Source organism: Puntigrus tetrazona, chromosome 18 (assembly GCF_018831695.1).
Source record: "Puntigrus tetrazona isolate hp1 chromosome 18, ASM1883169v1, whole genome shotgun sequence".
Lineage (NCBI taxonomy): Eukaryota > Metazoa > Chordata > Actinopteri > Cypriniformes > Cyprinidae > Puntigrus > Puntigrus tetrazona.
The window spans coordinates 13,028,643-13,049,419 of record NC_056716.1 but is presented as its reverse complement, the minus strand read 5'-3'; positions in this window follow the sequence as shown (position 1 = coordinate 13,049,419).

Sequence of the window (20,777 nt, the reverse complement as noted above, 5' to 3'; positions counted from 1 at the left end):
TGCTTGTCCTCAGTCCGGAAACCCATGTGAGGATCAAGGAGGAAGTAGGATATATTTTGAATTTGAACTGCAGTACCTATTTCAACCACTAGTGTCTATAAGTGAATAATTAAAATTCATTGCAATGTTTTCTAACCAAAATATTTGGACATTTAACTCTTACTTTAACACATATTTACATGAAAGATTGTTGTGAAGACATAGGATTAGTGCAAAATATACAGTACACTGGGCTAATTAGGCAATCTGGTGCTAAAGATAGTAATTTGAGCCAAAAGGACTGCTTGGGGTCCTAATGGAGAGCTGTTTTTGAGGGAGGGCCTGTCTTGTCAGCGTTCAAAACACAGTATATATAAGCGACCAGTCTTTTCAGCAGAAGGGCCACGTATTCGAAAGGACACACAACATCTATTTCACATACAGATGCTATACCTTCAGCTTCCTCCCTCACACACATAAACACCTCAGGATTGTTGGTCAAGGGCAGCTTCTGGTGATTAGTAGTCCAGCTGCATTGCTGTTCAAGGACTAAGACAGGAAGAGCCCCGGTTATTTTAGGATGACACGCTTGGTAAATTACATCAGAGAAACGGAGGCACTTTCATTTCGAACGCGCCGTAAATAATGCTAAACACCGGAAAATATCTCTACACGCTAGGCTTTCAATATCTAGCAACCTTTAGAGGTCAACGGTATTCAGTTAAACAAACTATTTGAAATCGGAGGCAAATCAGGTATGCTTCTTTGATGAGACAAAAGAAGCAGAAAGAAGAGGTGAACGGAGGACAGACATGAAAGAACAAGGGCAGAAACACGCCTGATTCAATAACCCACAGATCCTTCTCCATTAACTCATTTGCTCGCTCATTCTAGCGTTAGACTGTTTTGCTGCAGCTGTCCTCTGCAATGAACATCCTCTGCAGTGTTAGACTAATGATAAATACAGCAGCACACAGGTCTAGACGAGAAAGTGGGCGAGTGTCTGTCTATTTAGTTAGCCTTGTACCGGCAGTCTCAATGAGTGCAATATTGATCTGTCAGACAACACCCCTAAAGTCAGCTGACGTCCTCCTTACTGGAATCTTCAACTTTCTACTCTTACAAAAAGTACCATAATGGTACCATGAGAGAGCGATGGTTTCAGATGCTAATACACTGAAATGTAGATGTATTGAATGATTACAATATTTATAGACTTTATATTATGCGCATTTACATTCACGATAAGTATTTTAAAGAATGCCATAGTATTAAGATGTAAACTTATCATAATGGGTAGATTATGTATCAGTGTGTCCTATGTTGTGACTACAAAAATGTACAAAAAATAAATAAATAAAACCTTAAACTTCTAAATAAATAAATAAAATCATAAACAATTTAACCTGGACATCTTTTATACTGAGTGAGTATGGCCATGCCAAAGATTGACATTATATTGAAGTTAATGGTTAAAAATCAATTGTTTGAAAATTATTAAAAAAATTGTAATCAAAATTAGACTTCACACACACACATTTTATATATATATATATATATATATATATATATATATATATATATATATATATATATATATATATATATATATATATATATATATATATATATTTTATTTATTTATTTATTTTTTTTTTTATGTACTTACACATAATATTAATTAAATTAAATTAAATTAATTAAATGTTTTTTGTTTTGTTTTTTAACAAATCATGTTTTACTTTAAGTGCTCGTTATAAACAAATGATAAAGTGTACTTGATTTTCACAATAGTGGTACCAAAAACTAAAAAAAAGAAAAATTATACTTTACACAAAAACTGAAAAGAACATCTATCTATAATCTATCCCCTCTAAAGGGAATAAAGGTGTAAAATAACCTTAGTATTAGAAACTAATTGCTGGTTTACCGGCCTTCCAAAAGTAAATGCAGCTGTCAGATATATTTCTAAAATAGACATCCTTCATCCTCATTGTGCCTGTTTAATTTGATTAAAAGTAGAGTGTGCCCTTCCCCTGGAGGAGGGCACTGAAAGGGCATCACGATTTGTATTCACAAACATGCATGGCATTGAAATAATAAGCAAACACACACACACACACTTCTTACTAACAGGAACACATTAAGGAAAGTCGAAAGGTGAGTACGGACACTAGAACTTTTTTGTACAGTCATACATTCCATGTCATTATGTTTTGGATGCTTTTGTTTCATTTCTGTTTATATGAGACATCCTAAAATATAATTAGGTAGGTTACGTTAGATATGTCTTATTTATCCTTGTCTAGAGTATGACTCTGCATATTTCAGCTTGGCACAAATCAATGGCATCACTGACGTCAAACGTGGCATGACATACAGTACGTATCTGAATATGCAGGAGTGCAAATGAGAGCTACGACATATAATCAGTCAATAAATGACAAAAACAAGGGAATATAACAACTAACTGTCCAATAACGACTGCGTCCTTACTGATTAAATAAATAATATGAGATAACTTATATCAAGGTACACAGGAATTCTACCGTAAAAAATACGGCAACCACGTTTTAGGTTTATGGTTTTAACTTAAATTTACAGTTAAATGGTGTGATTTCATTAGCTGATATATAGTAAAATAAACTTAAACCAGATTTAATCCTCTTAAACGGGCAAAATAATAATACACAAACAGGCAGGCAGAACATAAACCACACGTGAGGACCTTGACGATCGGACAAACGTGAACTCAAACACAGGACTTAAATACACAAGGCAATTGGCTAAATTAACAAGACACAGCTGACGACAATGATACAACTAACAGAAAGGGAAGGTAGGGCACATGACACGAGACAAAAAACGACAACAAAAAGAGTCCAAAGACGTGACACCCTGTAAATTTTACAGGAATTTACCGTTAACCATTTAACAGGTTTTTGCTGTAGCACTAAAAAACTACTTGTTTTCCTGTTAATAATTCAGTCATTTTTTACAGTGTAGTGATTTATAGTGTTTAGCTTATATTTAAATTTTTATCTTATTTTTGTTAAGTATTTTCGGTCAATTTTAAGGCTTTATTTAAACTTATTTTATTTATTAACCGAGACAAAATTTTTAACCCTCAGGTAGACTTCCTTCTAATATTAATATTTAATTTCATCTGTTATAGCTAACATATATTTCTATAGTTTGTGACTGGAAACAAGCAGTTTGCATTCGGACAGATTTTGGTGAAAGTCTGATCAAACAGTGAATTTCAAAATTAAATCTACAATTTTAAATACCCCTTTTATAGCAGCAGTTTACACAGTTTCCCGCATGAAAAGCCATCAATATCATTAAAAACAGGCAGCAAACATCTGACAAAACAAACGATGCAAATGATAATTGCGCGTAATAATAATGTGGGCCACAATCGTGACAGTGATAATGGGTTGAAAATGACAGAGGTATTGTGCATTTGACATATTTGTGTTTGTGTGTTTTTAGCATGTAATCAATTTATTCATTAGACGCAGAAGAAGACAGAGTGATGGACAGACAGAGAGAGACAAAGCTTTAGCAAATGCATGGATAAAAGAAACAAACAAGCAGCTGTGTGTAACTAGGTGTCATGCTAATTGCCAGTTAATTACATGTAATTGTTTGCATACTGCTAGTATGCCATCATTCATATGCAAGACACACATATAAAGAGGTAGGTGGTGGAATAAAAACATAGTGCATGTGCTTTGAACAACACAAACAAAATGGAAATCCATTATGAGTGATGAATCTCATTACGTCAAATCCCACGATGCAAAGCTCCTATAACTCCCACATGTGTCTCCGCTAATGCTGCATACTGTACCTGTGTGACAATCATATGTGGTGCATAAACACGCTAACAACACACATTTGTATTCCCAGCTAACAGGGAATTTCTTACACTGCATGATATACCTTAGTAAGTAGCACATTAAGAGTCTGTTGAGGCTAAAGTTGCAGTTAATTGTTAGTTTAAAGTGAGAATTGGACCTTTAAAATAAAGTGGGCTGAAAAAAGCATACAGCAAAAATGTTCTTAAATATATTTTTGTTAGCTGGGTTATTTTTTTCCGTTTAGCAGAGCTGACAACGGGAGCAAATATGAGTGTGAAAAGAAACAAAGCACTACAATCAGCCCAGCTTTGATATTTATTTGTTTCTGTGAACTTGCGCTGTTGAACTACGGCTGTAATTTAATGTGGTGTTTAAAAAACGGAGCAAAATCCAATCATCCCGTCTACAGATGCTGTTTCTGTCGGCAGCTCTGAAATAATGATTTGATTGCAGCCGTCCTCTTGCCTCACATGCCCTGATCAACCAAAAGCTAAGCCTGGATGAAGCTTAGTGCTGACTACCCAGATGGACAATCCCTAAATGCATATATATGCACATTTTCGGTCAGTGCGCTCATGTATTTGTGTATGCGTGAATGTTTCTGTATGTTCCGCAAGATTAAAGATTTTAATTACATAGGTCCAAAACATGGTACATGCTTAGGGTCAGGGATCAGTGATTAAGGTTTCCCATCATGCTTTGCACATATAGCTTCTGGCATTCACGGGAAGCGTGGCTTGTTTGCTATAGTGGATAATCAAAGTCACCAAATGTTGGTTATTTCCTCCAATCCCTCTATAATAATCTCATGGTGGCAGATGTGCAGATATAGCTGGATATATTAGAATGCCTTAAAAAATAAAACAAGATTCAGATTCATAGTTGGAAATCCCTGGGATCAACCTGCATCCACTCCTGGCTTACAGAGTACAGTAAAGGATTTGTAAGGAATTTTTCCGGTAAAGTTGAGTAGATGAGGAATTAAAAGATGCCGTTTTGAACTACATTTTTTACATACCGTAAAATGATTCTAATAAACCTTGCAACCACAATGCTTTTTGCTTTTTTGCATGCATAAATACCCTTTCTGGTCACACTTTGAGAACCAGTTCTTGCTATTAACTTACTATTAACTATAACCTTAGTAAACTCCTAATGTGTTGCTTATTAATGGTTAGCAAGGCAATTGTCGAGTTTAGATATATATATTTCTAATATAGATTTTTAGTACTAATAAACAGCTAATATGCTCAAAATATTCATGCTAGTTCACAGTGAGAATGGGTCACTAAAGTGTTACCCATTTTATTCAAATATTATTTTCAGATTTTTTTGGTAGGATTTGAAGTACTCTGCTAATGCACAATCAAGGGTTGTTGTTGTTGCTCTTGTTAGACCTGGCGTACTAAAAACCTTTGTGTTTTTATTTTATTCAGCCTACAATAAACTGAACAGTGTTGGATAGGCAAAAAAATAATAATAATAATAATAAAAATCAGACTGTGTAAAGAGAGTTCTGGTCTCTTTAAAAACAGCTTGAATCCCTTGTCTTTGTGATCTCTATTCCCATTTTTATTGCGCTCCAGGAACAATTCAAGTCCAAACAGCACATCCCTACCTCAACAAGCCGACCGATTTATCATTGTCCGTAACACAAACATACAGCACAGCATTGGTCAGGTTAATGCAAGTTTAATACTCAGGGTTTGTTCCAAGACTGAGTTCATTATTGAGTCAGATCATGGTAAAACTGAAACATCAAGTGTTCCATCATTTTTACGAACTGCAATAAACAGTTTGGTAAAATGTTTTTCCCATTTCCAACCACTCTATGTTGATCGTTGGCAGGCAGCTCACATAAACCACCTCTGACCATAGTAATGGTCACTTTTTATTTCTACACTGGGTTCTGGTGAGTGCTGGCAAACAGAGATACGTTTGTCCCTATAAACTGATGAGCTCTTCACCCCTCAATACCTTTTAAAAATGTTTCCATCCAGCCCTCTATGAACCTGAGCCAAGCGCTAATGGATCTGAGACTTCTCCTTAATAAACCTCTCATGACCAATGACCTGACAAAGCTACAAATTAGGTGATTCAGCTTAGATGTAAAACAACTCTTAAAGCATTTAAAAGCCTTCCCCGCCGGAGCTTCCGACTGTTCATTTAATTGTGGGCCGAAACAAAGACAAGACATCTTACTGAGGCCTCAGCCTGCCAACAGACCACCACCACAACAACAACCACGACAACAAAACTTCTAAAAGAAACTTAATTTGCTCTCTGAACTTTCCCCACCATTCATCAATACAGAGACAGGGGATTAAATTGAGTTTGTCCGGGACCAGGGCGGCCAGACACGGGTCTTTTACTGGAGTGTTAAACACAAGCTCCGGGGCCGCTCTCTCTCTGACTGTCAGGTGAAGGTCTCGGCTTAAACTGCAGCTGGGAGACTGATGAAGACTGGCACAGTAATAGCTGTCGCTGGGCAGATGCGGGATGTGAGTGTCTTCGCACAGGTTGGGATGGTAAGACTGGTGTGCCTCAAAAGAATTGTGTGAAGATACAAACTAGGGTCAGTTTGCACCTGGAGTTAACATCTGTCTCAAGGTGACCCTGGGGATTGAGTCACGTTTCAATAGCGATCCACAAGATTGTTATTCAGTTTAGTTCCAAACTCAACTGGTTTCAATTCAGTATCAATACACGTGGAAATATGTCAGTTGCGGTCAATGTCTGTTAAATCTCCATCAACTAATGCTGTAAAATGAACAGAATTTGCTTTATGTGTGTAATTTATTTTGTTATTTACTTTGTTCGCATGTCACATGAAAATAGTACAGACTAAAAGACAAAACAGCATAGACTAAATTCTTTTAGATTTGTTGAATTCAAAGTTCCCTTATTATGGTTAACGAAATGATCATATTTTGCTTTTGGGAATACCAAACAATAGGTCGATGTGCACTCAAACTCAAAAAACACTTTCAAAGTCTTATGATATGCATTTTTTCTACCTTAGTTGCTCAACTACTACTCAATGATTCATTTTCCCCATTTTTCAAAAACAGCGTTTGTGAGCGCAGCGCTACTCAAAATACAAAAGTTCACTTGTTTCCAAAAATGCAGTGCTAAAAGTTCGAACAAATTGTAATGTAGACAAACAATTTTAGAAAACATTTCACCTTGTATAAAAGCACTTCTCCTCTGCCAAGTTTGTTCCAACGATAGCTCAGATGGCTCCAGAAGTCCTGGTGCGACTGTGAGCGAGCGGGAGGTAAATACAGCCTGCAGCCCTCAAAAGAGTGGAAGGGAAGAGGTCCCTTGGTAGCATTCACGCAAGAACAGCTTGACCCAGCACAAGCCTGTTTATAGAGCTTTGAGTTACAGCAATGCAAGGACTCGACAATGTTTTGGCACAAATGCATCTGTCATTTGGTAGAAGATGGACAAATTAACCAGACACCAACATGGAAAGTTTACACGACAGGCCATTAGCTTCAATATCTATGAAGAAACTTGTTAAGGTGGAAGAAGATCCAAGCCAGAGTACATTGAAATGTGGCTCAATTTGCTGCATTGATATGGTTTCATGCAGATGCATAACAACACACTAACTAACAAACGCTCAAACATGCACATTTCTATAAAGTTATGGACATGACATGTTCATTAAAATAATTACTAAAACCAACAGCTGTGAAAAACACAGTTCTGCTGTTCTGGAAAAGTAAGTAATGAAATCAACACACACCACAACACAAGATATGAAATGTGCCCCAATTATTGGTTATGAAAGGTTCATATTTTGGTTTTGGGAGTCTCAAAAACAGGTTGATATGTATGCGAGGTCAGTGTATTCATTTATTTTTACCTTATTTGCTCAACGACTCCCAAATGATTTGTTCAACAATATATATTTTTCCTTTCGGACGATTTCATTTAAAGCATTGTTTGTGAGCTCTTAAAGCTCCAAAAGAAGCATTTGACGTAAAGGGACTCCCTTTTAAAACAACTGATTTCAACTTAATCAGGACAACACTTTCTATTGAGAGACAATAACTTTATACATTGCTTTTTTATATCATATTATCCTTCGGAAATCATTCCAATATGCTGATTTGTTGCTCAAGAAACATTTCGTATTATCTGATAGATCTACAGTTCATCCTAAACGCAAAAATAACCGAAAAGAGAGGAGCATGTGAGTCTAAGCTACATGGTATTTTTGTGGACCCTTGTAAAACAGGTCCAATGAATCGAAGCAATCAGAGAGACCCTTAAAATCCAGCCCAAAGCTTTCCTAAAGACCAGAGAATTTCAACACAGATTCAACTCAATGTCCTGAGAGCAGGCACCAATCAAAATCAGCCTAACCACTGAATGGGATCCAATCCATGAGCCCCAGAGAAGGAACAATGACAAATCGAACTCTACCTAGATTAATATCAGAGACCCAATCACCCAGAATGCCACTGCGGCATCAGGTGGAAAACCAGGGTCAGCCTCAGAACAAGACGCAGGCAGAGCGAAAACATCAGGACTGTCACACATCAAAACAGTCAACACAAAAGCCCATTTCAGGCAATTCTGCCAAATGAGAGCACATCAGACCTGAGAGAGAAAAGAAGATTTAGCCTGACAGATGTGAATGTGTTGAACTGTGTGGATGGTGATTAGGACAGAAAGAAGATGGATTGCAGACAGGAAGAGGAAATCAGAACACAGGCAATCTTCTTTCTGCTGTGCAAATTGCTCACTTTACAAAAGAGACTTTTTTAAATATCAAACAAGCTAAAAAAGAAAAGAAAAGAAGCTGCCTTGCACAGTTTTTAGTTTGGACGAAAACTAATCTACAGCGCCAACCTGATCTCAGCATTTTGGTTATATACACTAAAGTGTCATGACATTTCTCATAATTTATTTATTTATTTTATTAGAATCTCAGTATTTTACAACTTTGTATTGTATTATTAGATCATTCACAAAACATTAGGACACAGAAAGATTGTATTCATGTATATTTAATATTCTAGTGCGAAACTAAAATCCCTTCATTTCAAATGTAATATCAACATTTTATTCTAGGTTCTGGAAGTAAAAATCTCATTAATTTTCTCCATAGGGCAATTGGTTTTTAATGATTGCTTATAAGCCATTTGGAGAAAAATGAGGGGGAAAAATTGGAGATATCTCTTCCAGTGTGAGAATCAAAACAAGCAAACATCCCCTAAAAGAGCATCTATTCACTCCCATGAAATCAATAATTTTACATTTATCCATCATTTTTATTCTGACAATGCTACATAGTACTGTAGTTCTTAACAGTAACTGCACTTCTGTCATTTTATCCAATTCTCAAATAACCTTTTGCTTCAAATCAAAGTGATGTAATGTTGTGATTCACCCCATTGCTTGTTTTTTTGGTTCATGACCTATAACTCTGAAACAAAGACTTTTAAAAAATCCATATGGGAAAAAATACCTCCAAAACGAATGCCAAGGCCTCTGATGAAATAAAGAAAGAAAATAGTGAATACTTTCAATGCCAAGGTTGCTGAAACAGCGGACAGTCACTGTTGCTATTGGTTGTGGTTTAACAACTTCTGAGCAGAGTGAAAATCAACTACTTATTTGTGTGGGTGGGAGCTTATTTATTTGGGGATTTTCATTTAATGATTTATTGAGGATGCAGAACCGTTAAGGGGGATCATAATGAGAATCAATATTTTCCATGCAACCCCCGTCAATAATTATCCAACAATTATCTAACAGTCATAAAACTAGTGCTGCTAGTGGAATAAACAATCATACACTTTAGCATCAATGTACAATATAAAACGCCATGCATGACCATGCAGAATCAAGAAACAACACAGAAGATGAGAAATTCAAAAATATAGCTGGATCATAATGAGGAGGAGGATGGCCTTAAAGAAGATGACAACCTTCACAGTTATCTAAATCTATACAGGCTTGAATGATAATATTGAAGGCATATGCTTTTAACCGTAACCTCTGTGCCAACATCCAATCAACCAAACTTGGATCTCATATCACTGAGCTTATTACAGAGGTGACCTTTAGCTTCTACACTATAAGCTTTAGTCAACACTGGCAAACAGGCATCAAACCTCAACAATGGCATCAAATGACCACTTTTACTAAACTCCACCAATCATTTCCTCTCAACTGGCCTTGATGGGACTCACATTCTTCAAAGCTGACCTCTAGTTCCTCTGCGTTCAACACACAAAAATCACCTTTGAATATAGATTTCCCATCAGTCCGCTAATGCCATTTTCTACTCTGCCGCCATTCAATGAGATGAAAGGAATAATAAGAAAGAGTAAAAAAAAATAGCCCCATGGTTCTCTCATTAGCACTATTAAATGTGAGTAATCTGCTGAGTATTTCCCCTGAAGCAGGCAATGATGTTCTACAATGTCTGTTTAAAGTCCCTAAGCAAACAGACTTCTCTCTTCAGCTCCGCAGCTCAACATCACTTCTAACGAGGCCTGATCTGATGTGAGTTTCCTAGGCCGACTTCATTACCACCCAACTAAAGCATTTAACTACACGCTGTGTTGATAATGGAACCCTCCAGAAGCAGGGAAGCATCTACTACTCAAATCGATACGTGGCATGGTTGACTTAAAACTTCCTGACACTTGGGATTGACTGAAAGAGTCTTATTAAAATTTGATAGTTTATGCCAGAACTGCAAATGAAGAACTGACATTCTCTATGGAACGCCTCTGGAATTTCTCTGGAGATGCAGAGCAATGAAGAAAATTAAGACAGATGTTATGCATCTTCCTAGTTAGGTTCCCTTTCCCCTCTTTTAAATCTCCTCCAGATTCTGGCATCTGGAAAAACAGGTGGTCATGCCGCCTTCGAGTCCTCCTGGGAAGTTCTTACTTAAGAGTTCAGAAGTCGTGATTATGATGTGATATGCATTCCCGATTTCATATGCATATGCACTTTTGCTGTGTAATTAACCTAAATTCATATATTAAAGATTGATGACAGCAGTTTTGCCGAAGCAGCCCATTTTCCTAGAAAATGGCTAAATGAGCAGTGTTTTCTCGAAAGCTTCATCGCTCTTCTTCATCAACAGTTCATAAATTGGATACAAAATAAATTTCACAGGCAACACGGACAATGACAACTTAATTATGACCGATAAAATTTTCTTTCACTATTATTCTTTCATTTACACCCAGAAAGTCAGAAAATCTCCCACTGGTCATTAGACATTGTGCTGCTATTCGTGTGTGTTCAGTTTGTAAATATGATCATTCACACTGCCTCTAGTCTCATGCAACTAAACTTTTGACTAAAGTGTTGTCCAGATTACAGCAACTGACCGTTTTCATTTGCTGTCACAGTCTTATAGGAATGCCCACCTGGAGGCCAAACAAGTGGCAATTAATGATTTAGCATTTTTAATTCAGAAGTAATGCAAAAAGACCAACAAGGGGGCAGGCAATAAATGGTTTGGGACTCATTTTAACGATTCAGAGTCAACTCTTTCTGTTGAGAGACAAGATTTGCACTGGAGACGCTCCCGTCAGTTTATCCTGACAGGATAAAAGATGACACACAGCCACACACACATTTCTCCTTTACTGTGAGCATAGAACATGAAACACATAGAACATGATAGATGCGCGTTTCTGTGGCAGAAAATGGGGTTGTGAATCCTGAAAATGTACCGGTGTGAGTTAAGTTACTATGAAAGCCTGTTTCCGCCACCAAATGAAAAATACATTCTTTTTCTCAGAATTGCATTGTATAAATTCACATGTTTTCTCAAAATCAAGTCAGAATTGCGAGATATAAAGTCACAATTTCAGATTATGAAGTCAGAATTATGAGATATAAGGTCAGAATTATGAGATAAAGAGTCAGAATTATGAGATATAAGGTCAGAATTATGAGATATAAAGTCAGAATTGCGAAATGCACGATTGACAACCATAATCTGCCGCTGTGTGAATGTGAACTTTTTGCATAGTGCGCTTGCTGCTTCATTAACATTTAACAGGTAGCTACAGTAATAAGACGATTTAATAATTAATGTACAATGAATTTATACCTGTGTTGTATTACGCCATGGATGAGTGCTTTGTAAAATGAATGAATAGATGATTTAGCTACGGGTGCCATCTTCTGGCAAAACGCATAAATTCATTTGGCCCCCGACACTCACACTAAATTATGGGGATTCTCTAGCCTTTGAGTGTAGATCAGTTGCACACTCATTTCTGCGGTGCATTGTGGGATGGAATAAGTGCACTCGAGAACGTCCACTTTGGTTTCGGACACCACTTAAAATGCCTGTCACCTCAAATAGTGCCCGATCTATTTCAAATAACGATTTCGGATAACTTTATATAGGACATGGTGCGCTTTCATATCTAAAACTGCATGATGTTTTCATTCACTTAGAGCTGTGTTACACACTGCATGAAAGGTCATTTTCAAAAATCCATAACACGGGCAGTTTAATGCAATAAAGTTTGGTGACAAACATTTTGTCAGTAAATTTGTTTCAATTTGTGGTCAATATTACGAAACCAATACCTTTTAAACACGACTACAATATGTTTCCCCCAACAACAACCAGAATCTGTCAGCCAATCACACTCGAACTGACAATTTTATCCAGTGCTTGCTATTTTTATGCACAATATGCATTCGACAGACTGTGAGCCACCCATACAAGATTACATCTGCTCTAGGGAATGAAGTGCTGTCCGTTTACAGCAAGGCTGATTAGGGATCTCAGCTTTGCACCTGTTAAGATGTTGATGAGGTTCTAGCGGTTTAGATTCGACACAAAACTCTAAAGCGTAATCATGTGTTTTAAAACGACCTTTACGTGCGATACCCGCATCTAACCGCTCCTTCTCTCCCTCTGCTGCTCTCTGTTCACTGACTGAAGATGAAACACTTGACGTGCCACGGGCGGCCCCACGGTCCCAGAGCAGAGGCCTGAAGTGAGAAGGGAATTCCCTGTGCTGTGCTCAGAATTGCTGACAGATGGAAAGCCGCACTGACAATGCAGGTGTGAGATGGGCCAGACAATTGGCTGATGCACTCCGAGGGCTCTCTGCGGTGTCACGGAAGTTTTTACTCAAGCGACTCGCTCTTAAAATATCTTTGCTGAGGAATACAGTTCGGCCAGAGAGGAATTATTTGTCTCTGTCTTTTCTATTGTTAGTCGTGTGCTAAACCTGAAAACGAAAGCCCTATACAACAATTCAGCCAGCGGGGAAGTACATGGGACCTTTAGTTAAGCATTACCTCAGTGCGGCCTACGGGGTGCTTCGCGCTTCTCAAGTATTTACAGTCCATCCCAGAGCTGTTTTACAGCTTTTGTAATACACTCGCATTGATTCATGGACACCCTCCCAAAAGGGGCGTATTAGCCAATTATAGTGGTCCGTAGCTCATCGATCTCCCCTCTCCAATGACAGCGGGTCAGAGAAGGAGAGCTGCCTTTATAATTCACATCACTGAGATGGGTGACACTTCGCAGGATTAGTACTGACCCTATCTGAGGTCATGGCTTGTATAGCTCAAGCAGAGGACAAAAGCAGGCTGGTGTAATTGAAACAGCAAATGAATGCAAACCGATGGCCGTTAAAGACGAATGCTTATCGTATAAGGCCGTGGGATAGGAGCAAATGGCAGGGCTGTCTTTTTCCTAGAGCATACAAAGAAAAGGTTTATCTATCTATCCATCCATTCTTATATCCATCTATTCATCCTTACATCCACCCAAGCATTTTTATATCTATCATCCAGGTATCTATCCTTGTAATATTCATAGATCTCTATATGCATCTATCTATCTGTCTATGTATCTAAATATCTATCTACATATCATAATGCAACATAGATAATACAATACTCTAAACTTAATTTTGAACAATTTGCACAGATGCAACAGATTTATTATTAAAATAAATGCAAAAAGGCCTCAGTTTTGCCATATTTGTGTATAATCCCACATCACGTTGGCATGTTGGCATCATGATAAAATACTCTCGCTCATGTTGTGACCAAAAATGACCAACTCGTTGAGAATGCATGACTTTCGTCAGCTTCAAAACACTGTACATGTGAAAGCACCTTGAGGAATGCAATGCATTTTTATGAAACACTTGGCGAGTCCTCGCACGGCTGCTCACGGCATTTCTTTTGACAACAAAAAATCTGCTATTTTCAAACGTATGTAAATAGAAAAGCCTAAAATGGCTCTTTCCTCACCCAAGAGATGAGAATATGACAGCATCTGACTAAACCGTGACAATTTGCCTCCATCCGAAGCATGGAAACAGAAGGTCTTCAATATGCTCTGTGCAAAGGAGACAAAAAGACACAGTGTCACACAGCGTGACGGCCGCCACAAACCTAGACAACAGTTCAGTTTGCTTCCATCCCCGTGAAAGAAAGAACAAAACAACCTGAAGACAACAACCAGAGCCGCCCTGTCATTTTCTGGATCGAGTCAAGGTGGTGGGTGAAGTTTGTGATTGATGAAAACATCTTCACAGCTTCTGTCATCGAACAAACGTCTGACAAACACTGCTCCAGACCCCTGCAACACACAAAGACAGAGATTACGAAACCTGCCACAAACATAAAAAAAAATCAAGTAGTTGCATGTCTCAAAGCTCTGTGTAACTGTGGAATTTTAATATGAAGGATGAATTAATATACTTCTCACACAGCCTAGGCCAGGAGAGCATGTGCTGTCAATTCCTCTTTTTACGTTTTCCCACAATTCATGAATAAAGCAAACTCCTTAATCAGCCGTTCTCTCACGTACACCCTTGATTACTGTCTTTCTCACTTCTACTGAGTAAAGGCCAGAGTAAATTGTCGGCCTTAATACCTTAATCTCTGTCGCACTATGGAACATGCGGACAGTCAATGGAGTGATTTGCCCGGCTCTTAAACGTACAGCACTTTTAAATGAACTGTAATCCCTTTAGTTCAGTCTTACACCTGTGACGAGTTCATGGGCCAGACACCGGGTTGAAACGGGGTCTTTGTCAAATTAAAGAGGATAGATTTACAGTTAAATTACTTCAGTTGATCTATTTTGAATTTGCATATGTATGGGCAACTTCTTTATTATGAAACTGAACACAGATAATAACTTTTTGTTGGTGTTTTGTACCTGGAAAGCTACAGACAGTATTTGCCTAATGTTTTAGGCACTTTCAAAAGCTTTTAAAGCTTTCAAAAATAACATCATAAATAAATGTTCTCTATCAATTGACTTCTATTAACTGCGTTAAATCAACATTTTGTTACCATCCTTTGCATTTAAAGCTGCTTTTTTCACCTAGGTGCACTCGCTTGAGTTTTTCAGGTAGCTTTGCAGGTATGTTTCGACGTGGATTTGGCCTGTTTCAGTTTCTGTTTCTTCATGCCATTCCAGACAGTTTGGATGGTGGTCAGATCAGAACTTGAAATGACACGGTTGCATCCTCAAATGTGTTAAAATGTGCCAGGGTTCACATATTGAACCTGTGTTGAAGCGCAACTCAGTGGACATTTCTCTTTGAAACTGCGGCAAAACGTGCAGTAAGGCACGTAAAACTGGTCTATATTTTTTATGAGACCAGATTGATCATTGTGCAAATTTATGTCCAATCTTTCAACTCATGTAATTCTAGTAACTGCATGAAGCAAACTCTGTCAAATAATCCCAACACATATATTTGATTTAGCTCAAATAATGCACATTTTTAAGTGTTTTACGCTTAAACATAAAATTTCCTGCGTATGAACTAAATTAACCTAGATCATCTGAGAGAACAGTTTAAATTATTTTCTGGTTAAGCATTAAACATGAAGGCCCAACACTTCAAAAAAGGTCAATGCTGTTGTTTTGGACTTTTTCTCATACTGGGGAAATGAGAGCACCATGCTTTTCAATAATGGCATAACAGCAGCATCAACAGGTTGTTGTAATTTTCAGAAAAGGTTGTTTCATCACTCTGAAGTATCCATGCACTGAAGTAGTTTCTATAATGCAGAGGCCATACTAGCTGTTATCTTCTCGCGGTAATTATCCCAAAGGTAATAATGTTATCAAGGTGTGTGAGAGCCACGTGTCAAAATGATTTATATGGGCCACTGTTCTTATTCTTCCTCCACTCATTTTATCAAACTTTTCAGAAATCACACACACACAGACACACTCACACATAAAGGCTTTTACAGACTATTCTGCCCTGCTGGACACCTAAATTAATCAAATTGCTGAGATTGGCCATTTTCCTTCTGAGCCCCATTGTTAATCTTCCAAGCATTGCAGTCAAAGACGGGAAGATGCAAGTTCGGTCTTCATATCACAGACTACCTCTCATGTTTGTTTAAATCAGAGGTCTTGAGTATTCTGTGTTTTACTGGAAGAAGAACTGCAATGAAATTTGTAAGAAACATAACATTCGTGCAGAATATGTTCTGTTACCAAAACTGTAACATGTTTTTGCTTATTCTCTGTTTTAATTTATCAACTCCTTCGACATGTTCAATAAAGTAACTTATACAGTACTTATAAACTAACTTATTACATGGCAAACAAGAGTCATTTATAAAACATTGCATAGAAAACATCCTACAATTCATCTTATGATCATTTTTTAAATGTGAGGATGTGATACAGAGAATAAATACGTAAAAACGCATAATGCCTTTCATTCAGATGCAAAATGTATAAATCGCAAGTACTAAGTATAATTACTTTTCACTTTTCTTTAAAAAGATTTTTATACAACCCAAATTCCATAACTGTTGAAAGATCTGGACTGAATTCAGCACTGGACTTTCTACTATAAAGCCATGCTGTTGTAATAGTTGCAGTATGTGGTTTTGCATTGGGGAGCAAATGTTGCTCTAAAACAGTGGTGTCAAACTCAATTCCTGGAGGACCGGAGCCCTGCAAAGTTTAGATTCAACCCTGCTAAAACACATATACTATGCATGTCTGAAGTACTTGATTAGCTGGATCAGGTGTGTTTAATTAGGGTTGCATCTAAACTCTGCAGGGCTCCGGCCCACCAGGAACTGAGTTTGACACCCCTACTCTAAAACCTTTATATAGCTCCAAAACATGCAAGCTTCCCATACGTATGCACCTTCATACCGTAAAAAAATATGGCCTTTTGAACTGAACACTGATAACACACTGGAGGGTCTGCCTCATATTTAGCCAGCAAAAATATCAAATTTAGACTCATCTGACCATAGAACACTTTTCCATTTTGAAACAGTCTATTTTAAATGAGCCTTGGTTCACAGGACACAACAGTGCTTCTGGGCCATGTAGAGTTTTAGTGAGCATCTGCAGATGGCACAGTGGATTGTGTTTACCGACAGTGGTTCTTGGAGGTATTTCTGAGACTATTTAGTAATCAACGTAGTCAACGGCAGAGACATTCTGATGAGTGATACGGTGTAATCTGAGGGCCGAAGACTTCGGCCATCCAACAAAAGTCTTTGCACTGTAGATGACGATACTTGGGAAGCCTTTGCAATTTAACATTGAGGAACCTTGTTTTTAAAGTATTCCACAATCTTTTTACGCACTGTTTTTTTCACAGATTGGAGAGCCTCAGTCCGTCTTTACTTCTGAGAGACTCTGCCTCTCTAAGACATTCCTTTTATAGCTGATCATGTTACAAACCTAATGGCATTTATCTTATTTGGTTGCTAGATGTTCTCCCACCTGAATGACTTCAAAATTTCTTGCTTTTTCAATCCTTTGTCGCCCCTGTGCCAACTTTTTACTTTTTAGACCTGAAGCAGGTTATTTTGAAATGAGCCATTTAAACATTTGTTATGTTCGTTATGTTCTATTGTAATATCGGATTTGAAAGTTCTTCTAGTTTTCATTTGGTTAGTAAATGAGTAGTTACGTCTTGCATCATATGAAGTCTGCAGCTGGATATGTTTCAGATTTCAACAGTTAATGTTGAATGCTAATGGACCGCGAAAAAGTCTACAATTTAAAAAAATATTTGAATGTTTAATGAATACTTTGACAAAAGCATGAATTTCCGTTCGTACGAAAATTCTACAGTGCTGCCTCTTGAGGAAAAATGGAAATGAAATATGTTATTACGAACACATTGATAGTACCAGACAAACTGGCTTTCAACTAAGTGCTAGTAGTAATCCTCAGAGATTTTAGTCTTTATTGACCTGATGGCATTAAACAGTCGCTGCAGATTTGTTGGCTGCACATCCATTGATCCGAATCTCCAGTTCCACCACATCCCAAACGTGCTCTATTGAATTGAGATCTGATGACTGTGGAGGGCAAGTAAGTATAGTGAACTCATGTCATGTTCAAGATAGATGACACGGTGTGTTCTCCTACTGGAAGTAGCCATTTCAAAATGGGAACACTGTGGTCATCAACAACACTCAGATTGATTGATGCTCTACTGGTACTAAGGGGCCCTAAGTGTGCCAAGAAAACATCCCCCCACACCACCAGCAGCCTGAACCATTGATACAACACATGACGGATCCATGCTTTCATGTAGTTTACACCCAGTTTTGACCCAACCATCAAAATGTCGCAACAGAAATCAAGACTGTTCAGACCACAAAACCTTCTTCCAATCTGCTATTGTCCAATTATTGTCCAATACTTCTACTGCTGTAGCCCATCTGCTTCAAGGTTTGATGTGTCAGAGGTGCTCTTCTGCGTACCTCTTTAATTAACGCTTGCTTATTTGAGGTACTGTGGTCTTTTTATCGCCTCAAGCCAGTCTGACCGTTCTTTTCTGACCTCTGGCTGGATTTATTGGGTTGCTTCAGCGGGACTGTTACTAATTGCTTTTGAAAAAGCGCTTGCTAAAGTTGCTGTTTACTAATATATCTGAGACCGAACTTGATAATGCCTATATGAAATTAAAATATATACAAAAATAAGAGCAGTATAATCATACATTTAAATGTCATTTTAAAGTTTATAAAATATATATTTTTTTTAATTAAGTCCTTTTTAATGTAAAAGCCTAATAATTGAGGGAAAAGTAAACGATTTCCAGCACAGCTGATGGTTTATGGTTCAATTTAATGGCTGTGCCTTTATTAAACACTGCAGTCTGCTAGAATCCCTCCTGTCAGCCAATCAGCTGATTGGCCAGAACAGGCGTCTCTGTCTTCGTTTAAATTAAACAGACACCTGCGGGGAAACTTGTGCCTTGCATCAGCTCCTCTATGGCCTGCCAACATCGTGGTGTCCGGGCCCATCTCCATCCTCCTTGGCCCAGGTGTGTGTGCGAGCAGCCTTCATTACACCAAGATTGGCCAGGTGGATGTGTGCGCGTGTGATTTCATTACCGTGAGATTGCTTTCTGAGACCCACACACACACACACATGGCAGGAGGAAAAGGGATAAGAAGGGAAGCGCGCAGCTGTGGTTGTCCCCGCGATCCGACGTGCTTTTCCATCTCTATTTCTATTGCGAAAGAGATGCCAGAAAAAAACCCCAACACAGACTACTATCTGCATGAGAAATGAGACAGTGAGGAGAGAGAGAGGAGAACCAACCACTAACAAAGACGAGGGTCAGTTAGTATTGAACTATCCTAAGCGCAGATGCTTTGAAATGCATACTAAATTTTTTTGTTTGTCGTACGCTGCTCTAATATATTACAGGGGTTTTTTTTTTCGAGAAACAGTGCCATTTGTATCTCCATGACTTGCAAGAGTCATGCTTAGTAGCCTATATTCATTATATATTCATTTATATATATTTTAAATGGTTATGTGTGTGTATATATATTTGTGTGCGTGTGCATATATTTTTGTGTGTAATTTTCTTTTTCATGAGCAAAAAAAAAATAATAATAATAATAATAATAATAAAAATAAATATATATATATATATATATATATATATATATATATATATATATATTTTTTTTTTTTTTTTTTTTTTTTTATATATATATATATTTTTTTTTTTTTTTTTTTCTGTGTATCACTACCAAAATTTACTGGGTTATAACTGGAAACATATTTGTATTCAATTTATTAAAAATAAATAAGTCAACAATAAACACACATACTTAACATATGATAAATATAAAAACAATATATTTATGATACAAAACATGTTTTCTTTTCTAAATAAGTGTAAATTCATTTATATGACAGTGCTGAAACAATAAACTGCCTTAGAGCTACACTAAGACAACAGCCTGAGATAAAAAAAAAATTAAATGAAAATGCAGAAATTTTCAGACACAAATGGTGCCTTTTCTTTACCATGACCATATTACACAAAGAAAAACGACAGAGAGAGAACACAGTTGATTTGCCCCTAAACATTGATTTTGCTGTCCAATAGCGCTTTTAAAAATAGACCAAAATAGTGTGTTTTGTGGTTAATATTTAATCAATCCACTTACTTGGACTTATTTGATTAATTATTCACAGAGGAGGCGTGTGCAAATTAAGTCTCCTGCCAATCAGTGGGCTCCCAGGAGGGATGGGCGGCATCTTCTTTAAAGTCAAGCTCCAAAAAAAATCTTCAGAGCCCCCAGCCGCCAGCTGTAGATCACATGTAAACAATACGGCTGTCAGGACTCATGGATGCGTCTGGAAATTTACACACCGCCACAGCCATGTTTTATGACAGCTTTATAGCACAATTCCTCTGAGAGTGATGTTTCAATTCATTTTTTTTATAATCCACCGGATGTATTATTTATACATCTGAAATGATTTATACGAACCCCTCTTTAGTTTATCCGGGATGCATGCACCTTGACTCTGTCGCGGCTCACAGTAAAAAATAAATAAATAAATAACCGACACTGAAAGCGTGTGGCTTTGACAGTCAGTGACTGAGGAACTCTCACAGAAAAGACTACAGCTACGAA